Raw genomic sequence first — 16,856 nt, forward strand, 5'->3', positions numbered from 1 at the left:
GGCTTAATACATTTACAGCTGCATTTACAGCAGGTAGTGAGAAAAGGGACAGGGATTTTAGATTAACACTCTAAAAATACTGTTTGTTATGAGTTTTTTGACCGAATTAGGATTGGAAAACATTTCGTTTTGACTTATCTTAACATTTACTGGTCAAATAAAATTATAAAGGCATAGCTTAATTACTCAATAATGATGCTTTGCCAATGATTCGTTTGCCGGCTAAATGAAACAAGCGTCAACGTTTTCATGTAAATGCAATATTAATCATACAATAAGACGTCGTAAATTTAATTCTATAAGACTATGATAGTGTTTTTTCTGTTCAATAAAAATATTTTTTATTCTGAATTTGCAGCATTTCACTATGCCATGATTTGTACAATTTTTTGCTGATCACTCGAACGTACATTTGTGAACCATGTAATAATTTATTAAAATCAAATTAGAATCATCGTGGTCTAGCAAGTAACTTTAATCATAATAAAAAAAATCGGGAATTTTGTATAAAATTATAATAAAAATATGATTTCCCATTTTTAGATTTTTTATTAAAATTAAATTTATACGGATATTTTTATTTGGTTAACAATCGCAGCAATTTTTAAGCAACTAGTGGTTAAAAACCACTAGATTCACAGCTGCATTTAGAGTAGGTAGTGAGAAAAGGGACAGCGATTTCAGATTAACATTCAGAAAATATTGTTTGATATGTAAGTTTTATGATCGAATTATTTCGTATCGACTTTTATCAACATTTACTAGTCAACATAGATGAATGACTCAATAATGATTATAAGTGTGTTACAATAACGAATAATAACCCAAGATTCTCATAAAAATGTATCATAAGAATATTTTCTAAACTTTTTTCATCATGAGAATTCCAAATATTAAGATTCTGATTCAAAAATGATATGAATCAAGATATTGCAATTGTCAGAGCATTAAAGTATAATGTGTTTCTCAAGACAAAGCCAAGCATCTTAACAGATTTTTTGCAGACGTAATTTACGTGTAGAGAGAATCTCTATATTCCCGCAAAAATAATAGTTTCTTTGGACTCAACGTTCCTACTGATATATTTTAAATTAAAATATCTCTACAATCTAAATTAGAATATGGTGGATCAGATTCTGAAAATGATAGAATAATGCATATTTTGGCACTAAAGGAGAGACGGTTGATAGAACGACATCTCCATAGAGAATCTAAAGTGACTGAGATTCGATTTTTTTCTCTACACTGTAAAGAGAAAGAATCCGTAACAAAATGAATGCATCTAAACAATTTTAAGCATTAGGATACAAAATTAGTGTTGTATGTTACTGCCGTATTTATGTCAGCAATAAATAGTAAGAAAAGCATAGGGCTCAGGTTGAATCCTTAAGGAACTCCCGAAAGTGTGACATATTTTTTCGACAAACAGTCGCCATAGATTCTGAACTAGTTATCTACGAAAATATGTTTTTCAATAGAAAAAATTAAAAATAAATTCCGGGCTCGTCCGGGATTTGAACCCGGGACCTCTCGCACCCAAAGCGAGAATCATACCCCTAGACCAACGAGCCTCATATACTCGAAAACGTGCACTTTCATTTATGAATCGCTTTCTGGGTCACGTTCATCGTGACTTGATGACGATTTCACAACGCGATTTCTCATCAGAATATTTGCAATACACAATACACGGCTCGTTGGTCTAGGGGTATGATTTTCGCTTAGGGTGCGAGAGGTCCCGGGTTCAAATCCCGGACGAGCCCTAATGTTTTCTTTTTTTTTAATGCTATCTTTTTTCTGGATTGATAAAGGGAAATGTTTATAATGATTTATGCATTTTATAGCCGATTTTTGTAATATATATATATATATATATGTAGTAAGCTTACTAGGGAATGGACTACGTCTTAGTGTTATATTTTTTTATACACAGTGTAGAATAGAGATTAGTCTGTTATTATTATACATAGACATAAATTGTAAATAAAATTATATAATATTAGGCGTCTGCTACTTTCATATCACACGCGAGAAATTTGTTACATGTTCTATATACTATAGTAACGTTAATTAAATGTTATGACTTACCACAATTCACGGCAAAATTTACTTTAATATACAAGTTAAACAGTAATAACTTTTTTGTTTTAACCTATGTATAAGTAAAATACACGTACGCTGAAATTCGCAAAATTTTATGTGCTCTCAACTTTTTTTGAGAATATATCTTGATGTTTTATTTAATCAAAATGGTTGTTTAATAATGCAATATCCAGAAAAAAATTTAAATAGTGGATTAGTTATGAAAAATACATAAAAATTCAGGCAGCAAATAAGATATGATTAATTTTACATGTCATTCATATTTTATATATTATATTTCTCTATTTCAATCATACATTAATTTATTTTAAATCTTCTTTTGTAACCTGAAAGACATAAGTCTAATGCGTTACAACGGGGTGAATCTGTACCAACTGAGTAAGTCAATCAGATATTCAATACCCATTAATAAATTTTAACTACTAGACAAAGTCTAAAGTCGTAAAGAAAAATTGTAAAAAAATATTGTAATAAGTATGTTTTATTAAAAAAGCAATAACAATTTTAATTAACCTATAACATAGCATGAATCAATAGTACACTCAAATTAACTGATGATGGTATGATTGAAAAAATTGAAACCAATTACCTGAATTTTTTAAATCATTTATTTATATGCGAGGGTCACTTTTTTGAAGAAATTTCTTAATTACTGTTTCGAATAAATTTGTTAGATTTTTATTTTTCAAGAAAAACTTTTTCTTTTGACATTAGTAAAAGCGTAAAAAGTCTGGCTCACTCTGAGTATTGCAAACTGATGTTTATATGCATTTGACTGTTGAAGTACTGACAGGAATAGTGAAGATCAAGGAACAAAGCTCATACATTTCTGAAAACGCTTCTTTCTCCAGTTCTATTTCATTTAAGAATTTCTTAAAATCCGTAACTATTCTGGTAGAAAAATCTAATAGACTATTCAGGTTTCAATTTTGATAAATCAAATAAATCTGCATTTGATTCATCAAAATTGATTTTCAAAAGTAAATTGTGATATCGAAATATATATATATATATTGATTTAACTAGAATTCTAACGAAATAAATACATTCTTAACATAATCATTACCGTTTAACATATTTCAAACCCATAAAATTAAAAACACCAATTAAGATCGCCGATTGTAATAATTAAACGCCACAATAAATTAAGATTACTATCTCATATTTCGTTTGGTCCTTTGTGCCTAGACGCAAACGGTCGGAACGTGATCTAAGCACACAAAAGCTCCTTTTTTATCATCGTGTTTTTCCCACATCCACTCTCCTTCATATTTCTATTATTTACGTGCATCTCGGCCTATGTGGGTACACGCAGAATGAGATTTATACGCAGCATCCTTCCTTCCTCCGAAACCAGAGGCGATTTCCTCCCCTAGTGACTTTCCCTCAAAACCTACTACCACCCATTTGTGGGTCATGCAATCTGGACAAGTTTACCATAACACAAAATATAAAATAACAGGAAAGTGCCTATACATATTTTTGTGCAGCGTATTGTCATTTTTTATGTGGCAAGTTTCAAAAATGCCATCAAAAGGGCGCCGACCGCATCCCTTTGAGAGTTTCATCTCTTTGTATTGAAAAATAATACATATTGCAGCGAAAAATACGGTGAGATGCCACTAGATAGTTGTTGGCTTTGATTAGTCGTAAAATTTTAACATGTCGGTATATAACATACGGAGGATATCTGTTTTGTATCACACGGTTTATGTGACATAATCAAATTATATGGAATTCTTAGAGAGCCAATGCACATTATATTTAGAATAAAATAATAGTAATAAATAAACAATAATAATAATTTTTAATTTTTTTCCATTGCATATTTTTAAATACTTATCGTATCTATGTCATTAATTTAAAAAAATCACACATAAAACACATATGTAGATCCATGAATAATGATTAAAATATGCTAATTCTATAAAATACAACAATATTGCGAGCAGCACATAAATATTTATTATTAAATTTGATTATGTACTAAAATATAAATAAATAAAATTTCACGATTTTATATATTTATAATTTATGTCATGATTTTTTTAATAACCAATCAACTTTCAAATCTATAAAAGACAATGTCAGTTTTTTTTTAAATTCCACAATTAACCTACTACTTTCCACACGTGTCTTGTACGTAGATTGATTGATTTTCGCCACGGACATTTTATTGATGCTTTAATTAATTCCATCACGCTCTCCAGGTCTCGTCCTGACAATTCATCAAACGGACGTGACCAGTAATTTTCACATAAGTCACCGGCCACTATGACTATGGGTCATAATTGCCAAGCAGTCCCATTGTTGGCATAATTGAAATCTATCGACACTGTATACATTGTATTATAGTTTGATTTATAATATAACCGCGGGACACTTTAAAAGCTCCTCGCTCTTGTTTGCATACTAATTATTATAAAATAATACTATGCCCTCCATAAGCAACAATAGCTCGTTGCGAAAGATTCATGATTAATAAATATTTTTATTAATAAATTAGTTACAATACTATTTACCACAATTTATTAAATTTATAGTCACCCTAACCACTATTTAAATAAAAGAAAAGATAGATCAACATATCTAAAGTGTGCTACACAATAATAAAAAAATAATAAATTAAAATATTGCACGGATATCACCCATAATTACTCATTGTTTGGAAAAGATGCGCGCTTGACAATACCCTGCGCACATTACTATTGTTCTTCAACGCTCGGTAACCGATGGTCGGACGAACTGTATATTCTGATTATATTATGGCGTAAAAATATTTTGCGATTTGCGCATATATTGCTGTGAGTAAATTTTATGTATGACTTTTGGGTGCACCGCAAATATAATTAAAACAACTTGTCATTGGAGGGGGGGGGGGATTTGTATTTGGGGGCCATAAAATATGGCACTTCAGTGAAATCATATCGAAATACATTTTCACCTGTAGATATAGATTTCTAACAGTGAAAATTTTAAATTATTTAATTTAAATTAAATAAATGTATATTTTTCAGTGAAGTTATATTTTCACTAGTGAAGTCTAAATACATTTTTACTTAGACATATATTTCTATTAGCGAAGATATTATATAACTGATGGGCGCTAGTAAAACTCAACTCTTTTCTAAATTGTCTATGCAACTCAATTTGACAGTTGTGAAACGTCTATTTGCTGTTTAAACCCAAACTTAATCCTAATGAAAATTTTAAAACTAATTATTGTTTTTTATTAGGTCGAATCCAAAATACAAACTAACTCATTTATCAGGGGAAAAAACGTCACATCTCGCATATTGCTCTATAGTTTGTCTGCACTTTGTTTTAAAAATATGATATTTACCGATATAATAATGTATTTCTGATAAAATAGGGCTAATCAAAGTATATTCAAACCGAATTTTTATCAATAGGAAGGCGCAAAAACAATTATCACTTCTCAGAAGGCAAAAATTCACGTCAAAAGCAATAAAATCGTGTCGGCGCCGTCGCAGTGGGAACGCTCGGTAACGAGCGTTCCCACTGCGACGGCGACGGCACGATTTTATTGCTTTTGACGTGGATTTTTGACGTCTGAGAAGGGATGATTGTTTTTGCGCCCTCCTATTGGTCAAAATTCGGTTTAGGTGTACTTTATTTGATTCTCACTCGTAATATTGTTATAAAAAATCTTAATATAAACGCTGGATAATCGAGAGTTTTCTCCGCAATGGCACGATTTTATGGCAACACTGAGCAATAAATAAAATACGACTAATTATAAAATTAGATATTTTTAATACATTTTAATGTCGCAACGGTATCTTATTTTTGTTGTAGCATAAAAAAGGTTAACTCGTACCTATTATTGTTTATTCAATAAATTATATTGTGATGCTCAAATATATATAAAAAGACATTTTTGTTATGAGGCCCATAGTAGCCCTGGGTGTGATTTGATACAAAAGAAAAATGTTTTCAATTTTGATACTTTCATAAGCAATCTTCATCAATGGTTTTAGTATAGAACTGTCTGATATATATTTCACTCGCTACTATTTTTTTATATCATGTTAATTCAGAATAATTATAAAAATCAGCACAACCAATATTTTTTTTGGCGTGCTTTTGGCGTGAATTTTTGACTTCTGAGAAGTGATAATTGTTTTTGCGCTCTCCTATTGGTCAAAATTCGGTTTAGATGTGTTTCAATCGATTCTCGAATATTGTAAGTCGTAATATTATTATAAAAAGTTCTGAGCGCTTCCACTGCGGTGGTGACGGCACGATTTTATTGCACAAAGAAACAAGAAACAGAACAACTTGAATGTGTCGTTTCTATGAATCGCTTCTTAATGTTTGTTTTCGTTGCAATAAATAAAGAAAATACATAAAACTTATGACCCATTGAGTCGCACGTGTACGGTCTAGTGCTTTCTTTTGCCAGTCCATGTTTCAGAAAAAAGGCGTTTCAAATTTCAACATATGTTGCTTGTTTTTACTTTATGGTTTATGACATTTTTACATTAAAAAAGTCATAAAGCATAAAGCAACAAAAATAATAAAAATCATAAACGAAAGCTGGTTTTAATTTTTTTTAGCTAATATTTTAATTTAAAAATAAACGGTTAAATATTTTTATTGAGAATAAAATATAAATGCTATATAAAAAGGACTTTTACTTTTTTGTTCACGCAATTCAATGGGTTAAATAGTTAAACGTTAAAATAAAAATTAAATATAAAAGACAAGTATTATTAGCTCATCGTACTTTAAACGTTTACATTAGTCATCACTATCATTCTACAGCACATTGTTATACTAACGGATACGGAATATTTAAACGAAAGCGCCACGCCATAAAACACGTTAGGTTATTAAAATTCAAATCACAGTTAAAATGCCGGTTCAATCAAACGATCACGTACAACCGCCATGGTTTACGGAAGCCGTACGTTCTTACTTCATATAACCAAAGACATAATAAATAATATTATTATTATACAATATAATTCATACAGCACGAGTGAGTCAAGAAGCTTTAGAAATACGTAATAGATATCGTTTATCAAAAAGTTATTGGATCAAATTTATGGCTTAATTAAAATTTTGTTAAACTCAATCAAGTAGTCGAGCGGTTAAGTACGAATTAATGTGGGTGTATATGTTTAAATTTAAAACTCATTTCTGATACGCGTTTGTATAATGAGTGGAATAGGAAGGATTAATTGTTGGATTAGAGCCATGTATAATTAACTAGAATTTTAACCGTGTTTCCCAGCCACTCGCTTGCTTATTGAAAAGTTGATTCTAACTTTTAACCGTGAAATTTCCGATGGTAACTCATCGATGTTAATTTATCGAAGTGTGTCTAAAGTTTGAGCGATTCGTTACAAGCCCTTATGGTTAACTATGTTCATTACCACAATACGTTTAATAGTCATGATCTAATCTACATTCTGCGTTATGCATGAATCGGTTCGACATGTTGAATTATGACCGAAAAATAAAGCTACAAGATGACTTTGTGTTTCGTATTAGAAGTCGATGCATATGTATGTTATATTTTTTTTTTGTTAGATGCATATGTATTTTTAACGTTGTGCAATCGAATGCCAATCGTAGATGCTTTTACTATTCGGGACATGGGACACTTAAAATAAAATAAATAATAATTAGCACCGATGAAAAGTTGAATTGAGTTGAATATGCTGACCTATGCCCGGTATGTCGTGTCAATTCGCCAAACGACGCGAAACGATCCTAACAATTTGGACGTATAAATCTGGACAATTTTGATAAATTGACAGACAAGAAACTATCATAAGTTAAAGTATTAATTTTATTAATATTTTCCATATATACAATTTAATAATATAAATTGATTTGTCTCTTAAAGTAAATATTAAAAAATAATATTTTACTTTTCATTTTAGATTAACTAGTCAATGCATGTAATTTAAACCAGAAGTAATCGTAATAAAAGGGTTTCTAATCAGAATAAAAAGTTAACTGACAACTAAACCTAACTCTCTTTTATACGTCTGTGATACAACTATAGGTTAATGTATTGAGTTTAAATATAAACTGTGAAAACCTTCGTATCGTTACTCTTATTCTTTTACAAAATAAACGCATGTTAAACTTTATATCGTGAGATACACATACATATAAAACTTGTTTAAATTATATACTCTAGTCTCAGAAATGTGTGTTTTAAATCGCTATATGTTTTTGCTGTGCAAAAGTATTATACTTTATTCAGAAATCACACTCAGTAGACAACGTTTCATTGATCCGCTTTCGTTTAATTAGTCCGTCGTACACCTCGTATTTCTAAAAAAAAGTGTATATTTGAGTCTCTAAAAATATTTTTATTAATGTGCCCTGCTTTCTGAATAATTGTAAAATTTATTAAATGTGATTGTAGTTTAAATATAATTTACAATGACAAGATTTTAAAAGCGTTGAAAAATTGAAGTATTATTTAATAAGTTATTTTTTGTATTATTATTTTACATTAATGTATTCCTTTTTAGGTATACCTTTGATAGTTAACAATTTGACTCATTCGTACACTTTTAAAATGATTTTTAAACTTAGTGATTCTTTAGAAATTGTAAATTGATTGATCAGATATATATAGCACGGGTTTTGTCCTGCCCGTTCCACTGTTACTAACCTTCTGTCGTTCACCATAACGGTGACAACTTCTCTCGATGCGGGAATTCAAGTAGACGTCGTTTATACAGATTTTGAGAAAGCCTTTGACAAAGTTTGTAATAGGTTATTATTAAAAAAATTGTGAATCCTCGGATGCTCGGATAATTTAACTCGGTTATTCTCGAGTTATTTAAGCAATCATAGACTGTTTGTAACCTATGGTGGCGGATTGTCAAAATAATATTTTACCCCTTCGGGGGTTCCTCGAGGTTCCAATCTGGGACCTCTGCTTTTTATGTTATTTATTATTGACATAAATACAGCAATTACAAATTCAAGTTTTCTTCTGTACGCAGATGATTTAAAATTATATAAATGCATTCGATCTGTTGTGGACTCCTTCTCTCTTCAAAGTGATTTAGCCTCTCTGTGGAGATGGGCTTCCGTTAACCGTCTGCCCTTTAGTGTCGGAAATTGCCATACTGTGTCATCTGCGCCATCAGCTTATTTCTACCATCTTGGTGGTAACATTTTGACCAGTGAAACTTCCACTAAAGATCACGGAATCACTTTCGAGAGCAAATGGAGGTTCTCTCTACACATACACGACGTCTGTGATAAATCTTCCAAGATGCTCGGCTTTGTTATGAGGAATGCCTTTCACTTTGACGATCCGTCAGTTATTCGCATCCTCTATGACACCTTAGTTCGTAGTATTCTTGAATCGGAATCTATAATTTAGAATCCCCGAATAGCCAAATATTCCCTTTTAGTGGAAAAAATTCAAAAAAGGTATTTAAGATACCTTTACAAAAGGACATTTGGTTATTATCCGTACTTATATCCCAGCGCCTTTCTTTTAGGAGCGTTGGGATACGATTCGCTGAGCTCTCGCAGAAAATTGTATGTCGCTAAGCATTTTTTCAAATTACTAAATGTGCTGTCGACAATCCAGCTATTCTCGAGGAATTCCAGTTTCAGGTTCCGGAACATTTTCGAGAATCACGATCGCGACCTCTTTTGATTGCCGTTAGGGCTAGGACATCCGCACTTTCCGACTCGCCTATTGCTGTGGCCATCCGGCTCCTAAATACGCTGGCATTACATATTGACCTGTTTAATGTTAGCTACGAGCTGATCCAGTTTGTATCATTTAATTTTGATATTTTATAATTTTTATCTATGTTTAAGTATTGTTCTATTTATGTATATATATATATATATACACTTTTTTGTTTTGTTTTATAAATTTATATGTGGCGCATTGGGGTAACCTGTTAGGCCACGATGGTCTTAATTTAATCTAAAAAAAATTTAAAAAAATAAAAATAAAATAAATATAAATTGATATTTCCCTACTATTTGGACAAATCGCTTAATTAAGATTTTATCATTTTTTAGTAAAATATGTTTAAATATATTCTTCACACGTTGTAGAGAATCTCTAGGAAGTGAAATTATATACAAACCCTTTCAGCGGTATGGCCGTACATGTACGGCGATCAATATTTCACTGTTTTGTGGTACCCCAGATAGTTACATATTTACAAATACATATAACTAAAGAAATAATAAATAAAAAACATTATATTTATCTATTATAATATTTTTTTATTTGATTCAATGTAAACGATTTTTATAGAAAATAATACACATAAGTTAAAAAGTGCGTAAATTAACATAGCAAAAAATATGTTATATTAATTTTATAAAAAAAATATTGAGAGCCTCTGAATTGATATAAAAAAATTCACAAAAGCCGAAAAATATATATATAAAATTAGCTAAATTCAGTATTAAAAAAAGTGTTAAAATAAATTAATAAAAGACACTAACTCATTTTTTATATAATTGACTATTAATGCAATATAAATAATAATAAATATATAACAACTAAATTATAAATACTAATGCTATCTTTCTTAGTTGTTATATTGTATCAAAATAACACATTATTATAAGCCAGTATTTAATGTACATATTATAATCATAATAGCTTAACCAAAATATTTAATATTTAATTACTATAGTTATTATTTGATTGATACAAAAGTTTTAGATTGAGATGTTAAAATTATAATTACATGATAAAATCCAAATTGGTCATCATTCATGTTTAACCACTTGAAAGTGATCAAAACGCTTTTCCTTCCTACAGTATATTATCTCCTCGAGATAACGACTTATACGCACGTTATTCAATGACAATTAAACAGACATAAATTAGAACTGTTAACATCTAAAAATGTTATATCGAATAACATCAAAAAACTCGATGCACTCCAGGCATTTGAAGCACAAAAAATACTGTGTGTACAATATAAATAACGCATGAGATTATTACACCCAAATTGCGTTAAATACTCTTTAACGATGCCAATAAAGAAATGATTGTCACTGTTACGACGATGGCAGCATCAATAATGATGACATCTCAATAAGTTTGATGAGTGGAAAAAATGATTCTAAATAATCTAAAAATATAGTTACTCACAATTATTTTTTATTAAATATTTATGACTTTAATTAATACACAACCACGCTTTTCCATATGTGGACATATCGTTAATAAATATTATGATATAATAATAACCATGGGTTTTTTTTATTATTTATTGTAGAAATCGTCACGCCTCTACCCAACCGTTAATCAAACAAATATTCACATAGATCTATTATTTATAGATATTAATACATATTTATGAAATATAGTATTGATTATATTTTTTCATGTGGTTCTGTGGTGTCTTCCGATTGTCAAGGTATGAGTCATGCTGTGCCGTGATATATGAGACATCATCACGCCACACATATCTGAAATGCGACCGATATCCGATTACGGAATTTTTTAAAGATGTAATACAAATTGTAAAATAGATAGAGGTTTGAGAATTTGACGCTTTTATAATGACTTAATCAAAAATCATCATATCTTAATCATATTTATGTGAAATTTGCGCCTACACGTGTAACGATGAGTAATTTATCAATTATTTTTATTCATTCTGCATTCTACAAGCTTATAAAAATAGCAATCTAATATTGTTTTTATAATTGTATATAAAATGAGCAATGCTGATTAATTTGCTACATTGTCCAATAGTTAACATTAGCATTAATAAAAATATAAGCAGGAAATCCTTTTAGATGATTTGCTTTGTATTGTGATATACTCAGAAATTAACGATTTATGTGCCTTGTGCCTAAATCGCATAATATCCTTCGTCTTGATACTGAATAATTAAAATGACTTCCTTATTTACTGTACTTAAGTTTATTACCACCTAGTCATTCGCTATTTTTTTTTTATGAATGTTATTATTATATTTTTATATACTTTAATAACAGAATCCCTACTGTAATATATCTAAACACAAGTGCATTACTACCGAAATATTGAATTGTAATTATGTCTCTTACTATTTATTTATTATTATTTTTTATTGCATTTATAGAAAAGTATAGATATAATTTAGCGATTCTCAACGTTTTCTTGCTTTGATTTATTTTACTATTTGTTTGTATTATTAGGCTTTAAAAAATTATTTTCAAACATTTCTACTACAAAATTTCGTTAAATTATTTAATATATTTCTAATATATCACTCGGCTCTTGTGTAATTTTTTTATTGCAATTCAGAGGCTTTTTATTATTTTTTTTATTATTATGAAGTATTAGTTGTTATGGTAACTTATTTTTTACTCTCGAATTTATTAATATTTCCACAAAATTAACTTTAAAAAATATTATATGAATAAAATGTTTTTTATTTATTATTTCTTCAGTTATATATGTAGTATATATATAAGATACTTAGGGTACTTCAAAACAGTGAAAGATTGATCGCCGTATATGTACGGCGATAATGATTAAAAAGTTAATTCAGAAATAACTCTCAATAAAGATTTTTTTGTAAATATTCCTGTATAAAAAATATATATACACCCTTTCAATTATTGATTGATAAAAGTATTTTTGATTTGTAGGAAGATTTATTAGTTAAAAGCCGTATATACTTGATTCAGAAATCACGGATAGTAAAGTACTCTTTTTTCGTCAATATTTAATGGTAAACAATAGGTTATACCTTTGTCATATATTTTTTATAAGAAATAAAATTATTATAATAATTTTATTATATTATTAGATTTTATTAACATACATTAAAATACAAGTATGTAAAAGTATTTATGTAAAAGCTTTAGTGCTATATATGCGTATAATGAAAATACTTTCTTAAAAACTTTTTAACCCTATTATCGTGCAAGTATATTGATCAGTAAATAAATTTATTTTAAAGCCATTTCTAAAATGAAATACGTAAAATATAAAAGTTCATAATAATTTTTAGGTTTAAAATCTGGTCATGACCAATGGTGTGATATATCTCATTTATTGCGTTTTAACATATTTTAAAAAGCAGGAAAAAACAATAGAAAACATTTTGAAACTTTGATCAGTCAAAAGATACGGTATTTTCAAATATGCACATATAAAAAAACCACCCGTTAATTGGAAAATCAATAAAATATTGATATAATAAACGTTAATCAAATTTATTCAGGAAAAGGGAATCAGTCAAATATAAAAATAGGAACGGAGTATAGTTTAAATGTCTTTATATACATTTTAATGAGGAATAGTGCAATAACTTTTAAGGTAAATTTCAATTAGTGAATTAGATTATCACCGTTAGTTAGCAAACACCAGACATTTAATAAGTAAACAGCTGCGTGAAATAATTTTAAGGATTAGGATTTTACAGTCGAATGTAATTTAAGACTACTAGTAGAAATATTAATGTATTATGATAACTATATATAAATAATTTTCACTTCTAAAATAGCGTTAAAATAAAAAAAATAAAAAAATGACGTATGTTAATATCATATAATAAAAAAATATTCGTTTTTTTGTGCTATACAAATAGTTTTAATATGTATGTGTTGTTATTATCATAATTTATTATATGCTGGTTTTAACAGTGACGTTTATATTTTCTCCAATAAAGATCTTAGGTTAGTTTTATTCAAATATGTCTAAACATATTAAGTACAACATTTTGATACAACTAAGATTTTAATAGTCCTATAAATTAAAAGTTTTGTCGGGAGTTATTATTATGCCTGCACTACACTTTCTGAAAGTTGGTCAAGGTTGGCCAATTCAGTCGACTTGGCCAGCTTCGAGCACTTCCGAACATTGTCGGCAAACGGACCGAAGTCAAAGGACCCGAAGTCGGAGCTGCTCTTTCGAGCGCGAGCAGTGAGATACTTCCTCTTTCGCTCTCTCGCATGTAAAGTGACGAGAGTGAGAGAGATAATGATACGGTGTTTCGCAAACTGAGATAGAACGAGTAACTCGCTTTAATTTCAGTATGTGCGTAGGTGTCCTATGGTTAACACGCATGTCGAGCGCTGCATCGTGGTCACGTGGTCAATTTATAATACCACATGCTTATCGGGGACTTCAACAGACTCTTACTGACATCTTTGAATATTTTAGGGCACCAAAAGGGATTAATTATATTTTTGATAGTATATTCTTCTAACAGATATCGTAATTATTTTTTTTTTTCATATAAAACTAAATAATTAAAAAATATTTAGTGCTACTTGATTTTGTTAAAAAAAAATCGTTTCGAATATCCTTATGTATTTTCCTAGATCGGTTTATATAAATGTTCCACTATAACGAATTCTAATTTATAATCGATGGCGACAAATTCTAGGATATTCACAGATGTGGTGTTCGTATTCTGAAGTATTATTTTTATGCTGTATGGCATTTTGCAAAAGCCGACAAAGATTTTGCGTAAATTGAATATTTACGACCGAAAAGTTTTCACTGATATTGTATTGGTGAGTGCCCACACAAACTTTTATAATTATCAGTAGCGTAATTTTAATAATATGACAATTTAAAAATTGCGATTATTTAGTACATTTTTCGATCGCGCGCAAATATGCCAGTTGTACGTGACAGAAACCGCCGTCCGGGCGTCATTCACGGCTGCCGTCCGGACGGCATATGAAATTTGCTGCAGTGTAGTCGCTTACTCGAAGTCGTAGGTCTCGGCCGACTTCATTTGTAACTTCGGACTTCCAGAGAGTGTAGTGCTGCTTTTAGGTTATCCCGGAATAAAGGTCGGTTTTAAAAATTTTAGTTTTAACAGCCAGTTGTGCTTTGGTTGCTGATACCTGAGTGTTTTTTTTGTTAAATATGTGTCGGTGCACATCTTTCCTATATTTAAAAATTAATTGGGTCCTAAAATTTACGATAGTAGAATTTTTATCAAGTAAAAATATTATATTCAATTTTTACCAATAAATAAACGGTTATTTTATTTAAAGATCTAGTTTATTTTCTCAAATCTTACTTTTAAATAAAAATATTATTCTTACTGTTTTTTTATAAACCAAATACTATAATGCATTGTAAAAACAACCTTATCCTATACTTCATTTCTCTGGAAAAAAATTATCACTGTTTTTTTTAAATATTTAGAGATACTAAACCTTTAGTATGAAACAGTAAATTTGAAAAATGGTAAATAAAAAATGTACCAAACTGATTTTAAATTATTAAAAATGTGTAAAAAGGTGTAGGTATAAATATGATTAAAAGATTAGTATTGATTGGAATAGATAGTTGCGCAAGAACTTTGATTATTATTTACAGGCACTACAGACGTTCTTTTTTTGTGAGATACAACTTTATATTTTAACAAGATTCTTTCATTGCTTTCTTTTAAGTTAATGTCATTAGTATGTTTTAAGTTTTATCAATAAGCTTATAAAGAAAGAGTTTTGTGCGTCTTCGTAACAATTGTTTAATTATTGGGTGTTTATTTATGTCAATTTCATTAATGTTTTGTTATGCTAAATGTTGCTTAGAGATTTCTTAAATTTAATTTTTGTATATATAAGTAATAATATTTTATAACTTAGTATTTGCATCTATAACTCTTGTATTTAACTATAGATTAATTTGCGAACATTTTACGTATATTATGAATATTTAAACCACTTTAACCTATACATAAAATACATTCAGCAAAAAATAATAAATTATACTACAAAATTAATAACATATGCCAACAAAATATTTTATCTGGTTGTTTACTGTTTGACAATATAAAATATAACCGCTAAGCTGCGGTCAGACTAATTAATTTATATCACATATGCACACATGAGGGCTTTTCCGGATAAAACGCAGTGTAATCCGATACAAAATTAAATTTTGTTTTAACGTACATATGTATGTATATTATGATAAAGGATTTACATACAAATTTAACTCGTAATTTTCCCCCAAAGCCATATTTTAACTTCAATACGTAAAATGAGACATAAATTCAAACCGATTAATTTACATGCATAATTACCATTGTACTTAATTAAATAGTTCACGGATTGTTAACTTGAATTTCAGATAAGATCGTCATTATTAACTTAATTCTGACAGTCAAATTAAGTAAGATATATATTTTTTAGTTATAAAATAAAATATTTATTTTTGTTCCAACAACACTCGCCCACGAACGAGTGGTCTAATCAACGTGTCAATATTTTCTCCGACAATTTTAAAGTGTCCCTCGAGATTGAATCGTACGGTCACCACTTGAATTGCATTTTAACTCCAGAGGATTTAACTTGAGCGTTTAATTAAACCCGCATTCTTCCACTGGTACCTGAAGATTTAATTCGCATAAACGTGACTTGAGGCAAAGCTTCGAATGACTTTATATTTTTATATACTATACAATTGAGACTTGGGAACCACCCTATCTTATATACAAAAGGTTATTATTATCATGTAAATAGCGTGTACTATGCGGGTTTTAAATAATAAAGATAGAGATCTGTGTAGCGATTTTTAACGGTTCAATTCTAGAATATGGGACGTTAAGTGAACTGTATACCTTTTGTAACAGAATGACATATTATTAGAACATGCACGAATAAAGTAGAATAAATTTTGCCGCCAGACTGGCGCTATTGCATATTAAGTACCATGTTTCAAGAAAAACGTCACTATTGTATATTTTAATAGGAGCTAGTAATAACTATAATTATATAAGAAATAGATTACAGAAGTTTCAATT

General features: G+C 29.2%; 1 protein-coding gene and 2 non-coding genes across 4 annotated transcripts in view; 2 read left to right on the plus strand and 1 right to left on the minus strand.

Moving 5' to 3' along the window:
• loh (thrombospondin type 1 domain containing lonely heart) overlaps positions 1-16,856 on the plus strand; it is a 263,706-nt gene that overhangs the window by 94,751 nt on the left and 152,099 nt on the right. The gene's annotated exons all lie outside the window — the stretch shown is intronic.
• TRNAP-UGG (transfer RNA proline (anticodon UGG)) lies at positions 1,500-1,571 on the minus strand. The gene has a single exon. It is a non-coding gene; the product is annotated as a tRNA-Pro (tRNA).
• TRNAP-AGG (transfer RNA proline (anticodon AGG)) lies at positions 1,692-1,763 on the plus strand. The gene has a single exon. It is a non-coding gene; the product is annotated as a tRNA-Pro (tRNA).

This window comes from Plectrocnemia conspersa, unplaced genomic scaffold (genome assembly GCF_051122295.1).
Source record: "Plectrocnemia conspersa isolate PC_06_02 unplaced genomic scaffold, ASM5112229v1 ptg000010l, whole genome shotgun sequence".
Classification (NCBI taxonomy): Eukaryota; Metazoa; Arthropoda; class Insecta; order Trichoptera; family Polycentropodidae; genus Plectrocnemia; species Plectrocnemia conspersa.